Source organism: Quercus suber, unplaced genomic scaffold (assembly GCF_002906115.3).
Source record: "Quercus suber isolate HL8 unplaced genomic scaffold, Cork oak 2.0 scaffold_32, whole genome shotgun sequence".
In the NCBI taxonomy this organism is placed as follows: Eukaryota; Viridiplantae; Streptophyta; class Magnoliopsida; order Fagales; family Fagaceae; genus Quercus; species Quercus suber.
In genome coordinates this window covers 1,905,890-1,913,824 of record NW_027069497.1, presented here as the reverse complement: position 1 = coordinate 1,913,824, position 7,935 = coordinate 1,905,890, and the positions used below count along the sequence as shown (strand labels likewise).

General features: G+C 31.9%; 1 long non-coding RNA gene across 1 annotated transcript; it reads right to left on the bottom strand.

The window, feature by feature from the left end:
* Positions 1 to 282: 282 nt before the first annotated feature.
* On the bottom strand, positions 283 to 2,505 carry LOC111987323 (uncharacterized). The gene is made up of 3 exons (XR_010627814.1): positions 2,097 to 2,505; positions 1,909 to 1,978; positions 283 to 529 (listed from the first exon to the last, which is right to left on the bottom strand). It is a non-coding gene; the product is annotated as an uncharacterized LOC111987323 (long non-coding RNA).
* Positions 2,506 to 7,935: the final 5,430 nt, after the last annotated feature.

The following is a 7,935-nucleotide window of genomic DNA, read 5'->3' as shown; positions in this document are numbered from 1 at the left end:
ACTCTACATCAGCCTCTATTATAACAATACATGGGATTAACCTTGGAATGACACAAACAACTTGAAAAGGTTGAATGATGTGGGGTACTACATTTATGGGGAAAACACCGTTGACAAAGATCAATTTAAAACTGAAATACTTGTGAGAATAAATTGACAAATTGCAACCTATATATAAAGATTTAATCATAAACAACAACAATTGCAACCTACATTTTTACTCTACGAGATTAAACAAGTAATGTCCACGGTGAGGGAGGAATAAAAGACCAAAACAAAAAAAAAAAAAAAATCATATCTAAAATACAGAAAACCAAAACATATTTTGTCAAAATCCCAAATACATAAGATGCTAAGATAAATGTATTTATGACAACTGTGAAAAACAGGTTGGGAGAGAAAGAGAGAGCAGAAAATAAAACCAATGAGAATAAATTGACAATTATAAAGAGCATACCTATAACAGTGCAACAATAGTACCAAAAGAATTCCACAACAATGGAGCCAAATCTTGAAATAATTCTCTCTTCTAAAATAGAAAAAAAAAGAAAAAAAAAAAAAAAAAGAAAAAAAAACAAACATAAATTAATTAGGCACGCCTGTATAAGTGCAGCAATAGTACCAAAAGAATTCCACAGGGAAGGAGCCAAATCTTGAAATAATTCCTTGTTCTAAAAAATGAAACCAAAGGCAGACAGAAGTTTATAATTACAGCATACAAAAGCTAAATTGTATAACCATTCAAAGAAAAGAACATGGGCATATTTCATACAGAGTCTTCAACAAAACCAGTCATTGCACAAATCCAAGTAGTTCAGTATCTATATTGTTTTTTTAGGCTATAAAGTCCAATTTTTTTCTTTTATGATAAAGAAATGTGAAATCTTCTTGTACAACCACAAGTACACAGGTAATCTCAATATCAAAATCACTTGCAGCATACTATCAAACTACTAGGTAAATTTACCCTAGTGGTTATGGAAAATCACATGTGATTGTTCAAATACTGAAGCGCATATGCTTGGTCATTGTACTAATCATGTAATTTCCTTTTTAACTTTGCTCTTGTTACGTATTTTTGCTTTGATTGTTATCTTTATACCGTATGTAACTAACTTCATAGCATATATGCAACATGATTTCACCATTTGACAACATAGAACAGAACAATCGTGGCCCTGTATACTCATTGCCCATTTCACAATTAAAATATATGGATTCTCCATCAGTGTCTTTCACAATTAAAATATAAATTGGATGACAGGTATTGCAGAGGATTTTATGTACTTATACCACAAATGGTTTGCCTCAAAGACTGCATTGCCAAGCAGTCTTTAACATGCCTGCAATTACCTTAGTTGAAACTCATTCCTATCTGCTGACAGGTAACTCAATAAGCCTTGAAGTACTCTTTTGCTAAACCACGAGAAGTTACAAAATTCTTTCTATTTTTGTTAATTATGGTTGTAATTAAAAAAAAAAAAAAAAAAAAAAAAAAACCCACAATCGCAGCGTATAAGTACTTATAGGTAGTGCTTCAAAAAATGCAGGAAATTCATGAAATATTAAATCGTATAAAAAAATACAAAAAATCTCCTAGATTTAAACAAAGTTTGGATGATCTAATTAAATAATTATTTGAATTTCGTATTTAATAAAAAAAAATGGAGCAGAAGTTATAGGTAATCATCCAAAAGCGCGGGAAATTCCTGAAAAATCAAATTGATAAACAAACACAAAAAAATCTCCAAAAATCAAAGAAAATGAAGCTTGAAGGAGCAAATTAAAAAATTACTTCAGAATAGAGCACAGATTCAACCTTACAAATCAACAATCAATAGGTAAAGAGAATTTTCCAATTTCAAAATCAACAATCAACAATGAACATTTCATAAGAGAGAGTAGAACCTGTAATCAAACTAGTGGAATCAGCGGTGCTGGAGTCGAGATGAGAGGAAACCTTCGATTTTTGAGTTTTCTGAGAAATGTGTGAAAGGAAAATCAAAGAAATGCGGTGAAAATCTACAAGAAAGTGGGAGAAAACAAAGAAACACAAAAATTCAAAGAAGAAATTAGGGTTTGTGATTATGCAATACCAATTCTTATCAATGCGATTGAGAGACGAAGAAAACACACTGTGACCGAGAGAGACGAAGTCACGAAGAGAACACCGAGCTTAGATTGAGAGAGACAAAGAGACACAGACGAAGAAATCACGAACTTGAGCTTGAATGCTATGCGATTTCCATGATTACCGAGCTTAGATTTGTATTTGGGGAAAATGAGACAGTGAGAGATCTCAGAGAGAGAGAGCTTGTGATATATGAGAGACTGAGAGTTTTTTTTTTTTTTGGAGGGAAGAGAGAGTGTGTGATTTTTTTTTTTTTTTAAAGGAAGGTTGGTTATTTTATTTAGTCTTTTACTTTTTTTTTAGCTTCAGGCTATCGTACAGCATATTCTTTTGCTTTTAAAAAAAGAAAAATTTGAAATTTTTTTCAAGGGTTGAAAATTTGTTTTGGGTTTTTTATTAGGGGTTGTGAATTTAAGAGGATTTACATTTTAGTGACAAAATTAACCACTTTTTTATATATTTATTTCAAGAGTTGTGTTAATTATTTTGAAGGTCCTTAATAAATCTAGTAATAGTCATACTTTAGTGTATATTTGGACAAATTTTAGTAACCCTTTAAAAAAAAGGGTCGAAACACTCATGTGGTTTGCAGTGAGAATCGTCCCCCTAAATGCATGTGCAAAAATCATTGTTCTTTAATGTAAAAGATATAGGTTTTCTTTGCCGGTTCATTTTGGTGGTAGCTTTTTATTATGGAGATGAATAAATTTTCTATCTATGGGTGTATTTGAGCTCTTCTTTAGCCATTCAAGTTTTTCTTTTGAGCTTAGTTATTATTATTATTATTATTTTAATAATTCACTAGTTACAAAACAGGTGGGGAATTTGAAACTTGGATAACTCCATTATTAAATTCTTTAAAAAGTATTAATCAGTTGTGGTACAAAGCTTTTAACGAATTTAGTTATTCAATCTACCAAAACTTATTGCTTAGTTATGAACTAAAGTTTTAATATCAACATATACCAATGACTTTTAAATTTTTACATATTTTAATTTTACATTGAAAGGGAAATAAAACACATTAATATAATCGCATCTGATTAATTACTTGGTGAGAATCGTGAGATGCATAATTAAAATGGTGAGATGCATAAACCAATCAATTTCTGGCTTTATTACATTTTAATGTAAATTTTCAAGATAGATTATTGCTTAGACATATTGATTCTTAATTCTAAAATTTTTCATTACTAATTCACTATATATTATCTTATAACTTGTTGAATTATTTTTCTTTTCCTAGGATTATTCTACGCATGCTATATATGATTAATACCAAAGTGGAATTATAGGTTGTAATTAATATTCTTACAAAATGCGATTTGAGGCTCTCAATTTTCTTTTAATTAATTTTTTCTCATTTCATTCAATAAAACTAGAACACTTAGAACATGTTTGGTAGACTGTAATAAACACTGTAATGTAATATACTATAGTTATTCCTATGGATTGTCTATTCAATAGTTTAGTTATATTTTTATTACAATGAATAGTCATTCTTTATGAATAGCTATTCTTTAAAATGAAGAATAAATATTCCTCCCTAAAAGGATTGTAATAGCTATTCTTTAGTAAATGTAATAAAAAAAATTTCCATATCCACCTAACAATTATGGAAATAAAAAATCATAAAAAAATAACTAATCTCTCTAAAATTTAAAATATATCATTTTCTAGAGAAATATAATTGTATGAATGAGATATTTCCTAAAATAGATTTTAAGCTTTATTCTAATGTTATAACTCACAACCAAACTAATGAATAGATTTAGTTATTCTATTACAACACATTTTATTCACAGTAACAAAAATTATAATTTCTATTATAATTTACATTCAGTGTACCAAATGTGCCCTTAGGACATGTTGGTAGACTATAATAGGCATTGTAATACAATAGCTATTCAAATGGTTTAACTATTCAATAGTTTAGTTATGTTTTTATTATTGGGAATAGTCATTCCTTATGAATAGTTTTTCTTTAAAATGAGGAATAAATATTCATCTCTAAAAAGGTAGTAATAGCTTTCTCAGTAGATGTAATGATTTTTAAATTTTAACATTTATATATTTTCAAATAAACAGACTTTCCATATCCACCTAACAATTATTGAAATAAAAAATCAACAAAAAATAACACATCTCTCTAAAATTTAAAATATATTATTTTCTAGGAAATATAATTGTATGAATTAGAAAATTCCTAAAAAAGTTCTTAAGTTTTATGCTAATATTATAATTCACAACCAAACTAATGAATAAGTTTAATTATTTTATTACAACACATTTTATTCCTAATAATAAAAATTATTATTCTTGTTGTAATCCAGATTCAGTATACCCAACGTGCCCTAGTGATTGGAATTTTAGGCTTATCCTTGCACATTACAAGTCATTTTCTCAACTAAACAACAAAAATCCATTGCTGGCTCAAATGACACCATTAGGAGTATTGGTTACTTACAATAAAAAAAAATATTTTAGTTCATACCTAACCAATGTTAGCATATTTTTACCCCCCCCCCCAAAAAAAAAAAAAAAAAAAAAAAAAAAACCTATGTTAGCATATGGCTGTTATTCCATCCGTATATGTATTTTAAACACATGTCGAATGTATACTTGAATCAAGGAACATTAAATTCATCATTGATTCTAGCATGATCAAAGCCTCCTAGGTGTATAAATTGAGTCCTGGTTGCAAAACTTAAAATTCAATAGAAAAATAAAGATTACACATTTTGTTTCATTTTCCAACCAAAGCTCAGCTCATCCATTGACCGCCTTTGACTGTCATTGGTCACTGTTGTCCAGCCACTTCCGGTCATGGTTTTTCTTTGAATAGAGAACTTTCCCAAGTCACACAACCTTGCTCAGCCATTGATTGCCTTCGGTATCCATTTTCCTATTTCATGCATGTTCCCAGGTCACACAACTTGGCACATCACTTATTATTTTTGCGTTCAATCTATGCGAAATTTGCTAACTCGCTCATGCATTTCACCACGATGTCAATCTTTGCCTATATTCCTCAATTCGCCAGTGTAGCCATCATCCACTTTTTGGTCACTAGTGCATTCATTCTTAAGCTCTATAGCGGTCTCCCAACAATCAACCATCTTTGTTGCCCATTTCTATTGTAAGGTTGAATTTATTTAATCATGTGTTGGTTTTATTCCGTACTAAATTTGCTTGTAATTTAGCAATTAGATACCTTGTATTTATGTGGGATTTATATATGTAAGGGTAGTGTGTGTGAGAGTGTGAAGAAAACTCAAGATGTGTGCACTTAAAGGAGTCTCATGACTGAATCTCGTGACTGGCAAGTCACCAAAGTGGTACATGTGTGAAGCATGCAGGGGAGCTGAAGGGTCGCGATAGTTGGAGCACTACTGGACAAAAATTCCAGTCTGGCCAAACAGTTAGCTCGTGACTCAGACTTGTGACTCGTTCCAGTCGCAAGGTTGAGTCGCCAGAATGCCCTGTTTGGATGAAAACTGACTTTTCGCATTCGTCATACACTCTACTATAAATACCCTTATACCCACAAAATGTAGAGAGCTTCCAACGAGAATTTTGAGAGAGAAACTCTAGAGAAAAACATAATTGACTCATCCACAATCTTTATCATTTGATTCTCCAAATTCCTCTACTCTCACCCTCTCTATTGACATATTCTCGAGAGGTACATTTGTCAAATTCTTATCTCGTCATACTCATATCAGTAAGGAGGTGTTTTGGTGCTTGGGAAGCAGTTCAAAGAGAACCAATTCATTTAGTTGATGCAATGGGCTTATTGCGGGATTAGGTAAGCTAGAGAATACAAGGTTCGACATAACTCTATTGGAGCAAGAAGCTTGGAGGGCTTAGGTACACTTGGTAGATTAAGATTGGAGGGTCTTTTGGTATTCATGTATCCTAACTTCATTCTCTAGTGGATTATTAATTGCTTGGAGGGCGGCAGAGAGATTTTTCGCCGAGTACTTCGGTTTCCTCTTCAATAACACATCGCCATGTTATATTTGTGTTTGCATCTCTCTTTCCTTTTTCTTTAATTTTTAATTGTTGTTGTGCTTGTAATTAATTATGGTTTAGAGTGTGTTACCAATTTTGATATTGCTTATATTTCATATTCCGCACACATACTGTTTGATTATAAGTTTGTGTTGGTATTTTTGTATTTGGGGGTCTAAACGTTCATTGGTGTTTTATATGCTATTTGAACTTTCAGTTATCACTAACATTTTGCACAATTTATTCCATACTGTGTTTGTCCCATTTTATATATGATCCTATCACTTACAGTCATTTTCAAGGTATCTTCATGAGTTTATATTCCAAATCTAGGACATCGCCTTGATTATGAAGGGGCTACATTAGTGCATCATTCATATTGCTTTGATGTATATGTTTTGAATTCAGTATTTTAAGTGCTTTTTTTTATTTATTGATCTTTTATTTCAATCCTTAACTTCCATTTATGTCTTATGAAGTCCCTCCATCCACCTTTCATCCGATTTGTACTGTTAAATTCCCCAAAACATCATAGTTTGGGAAAGTAATAAACTACTTAAACTAATGGCAAGTTTAAGTGTATTTTGAATTTAATATTTTTTTTTTGGATTAATTAGACTCACTCTTGTAAGATTTTTAAAGTTGTAATTTTCAATTATATTTTGTTGGTTTTAATTTCGTATCAAATTTGATTGTATTTAGTCAATCATTTCTCTATATGCTTGTCAGATTTAATGTGAGGGTTGAGTGTGAGAGTTTGGTGAAGAATTGTGAAGAACAGAAAACTTCGCGACTTGCTCATGACTAGCTCGCGAGTGGAAAACCCGTAAAAAGCCACGTGAGAAACACATGCTGGAAGTTGAAGAATCAAGTGCCAGGAGGCATCTTGCAACTCATCTCGTGACTGGACTAACTCGCAAGATGACACGCGAGATGCACTGCCAGGCTGTTTTAATGTGCTTTCCTAATTTCTTTACCCACACTATAAAAACCAACATTACCCACAAAATTGTAGGGAGAATCTCAGAGAGAAAACCCTAGAAATATACTTGAGAGTTAGAGATTGTAAATCCACAATCATCTACACAATTTCTCTTAGTTTTCCTCTACTCCTACCTCTTCAATCAGAAATCCTTGAAAGGTTTTTAGCCCAAACACTTACCTCACCCAATCTAAGTGTTGAGAGTTGTTTTGGTGCATGTGGGAAGTTTTGGAAGAAACCATTGATTGGCAGATGCAATTTGGAGCTAACTGCAGGATCAGGATAAATAGTGAAGAAATGACTTAGTGAAGTCCGTTGGGTGCTGGAACTCGAAGGGTTCAAATACAGTGGGTAGTGTTAGGTTCTAAGGTCTTAGGATTTTATGTATTTAGAACTCTAATTTGTAATGTTGGCAAACCATGATCAAAACATTGTATTTAGTTTTATTTAGACTTGCTCAAAGATGGTTTAATATTGTAAAGTTGGAATCGAGTGGCTGCAGAAGTACTTGGGACTCTCGGCCTGGCTCGATCGATCGAAGAATAGACTCGATCGATCGAAAATCACACAGGTTGAATTTTCTGCAGAATTTCCAACTCAGCCCTACTTCATTAAACGTTTAGGGTTTTATGTTTTTACCCTAGGTATATAAATAAAACCCTAGCCACGTTTTTGAAGGTTGTCCATATTGTATTGTTGCTCATACATTGCTGTTTTGTGTGAATCTCGTGTGAGATCTTTGAGGAGCTTTCCTTTACACAAAACTTAGGGTTTTCATGGTGGAGATTATTTCAACATCTTGAAGATC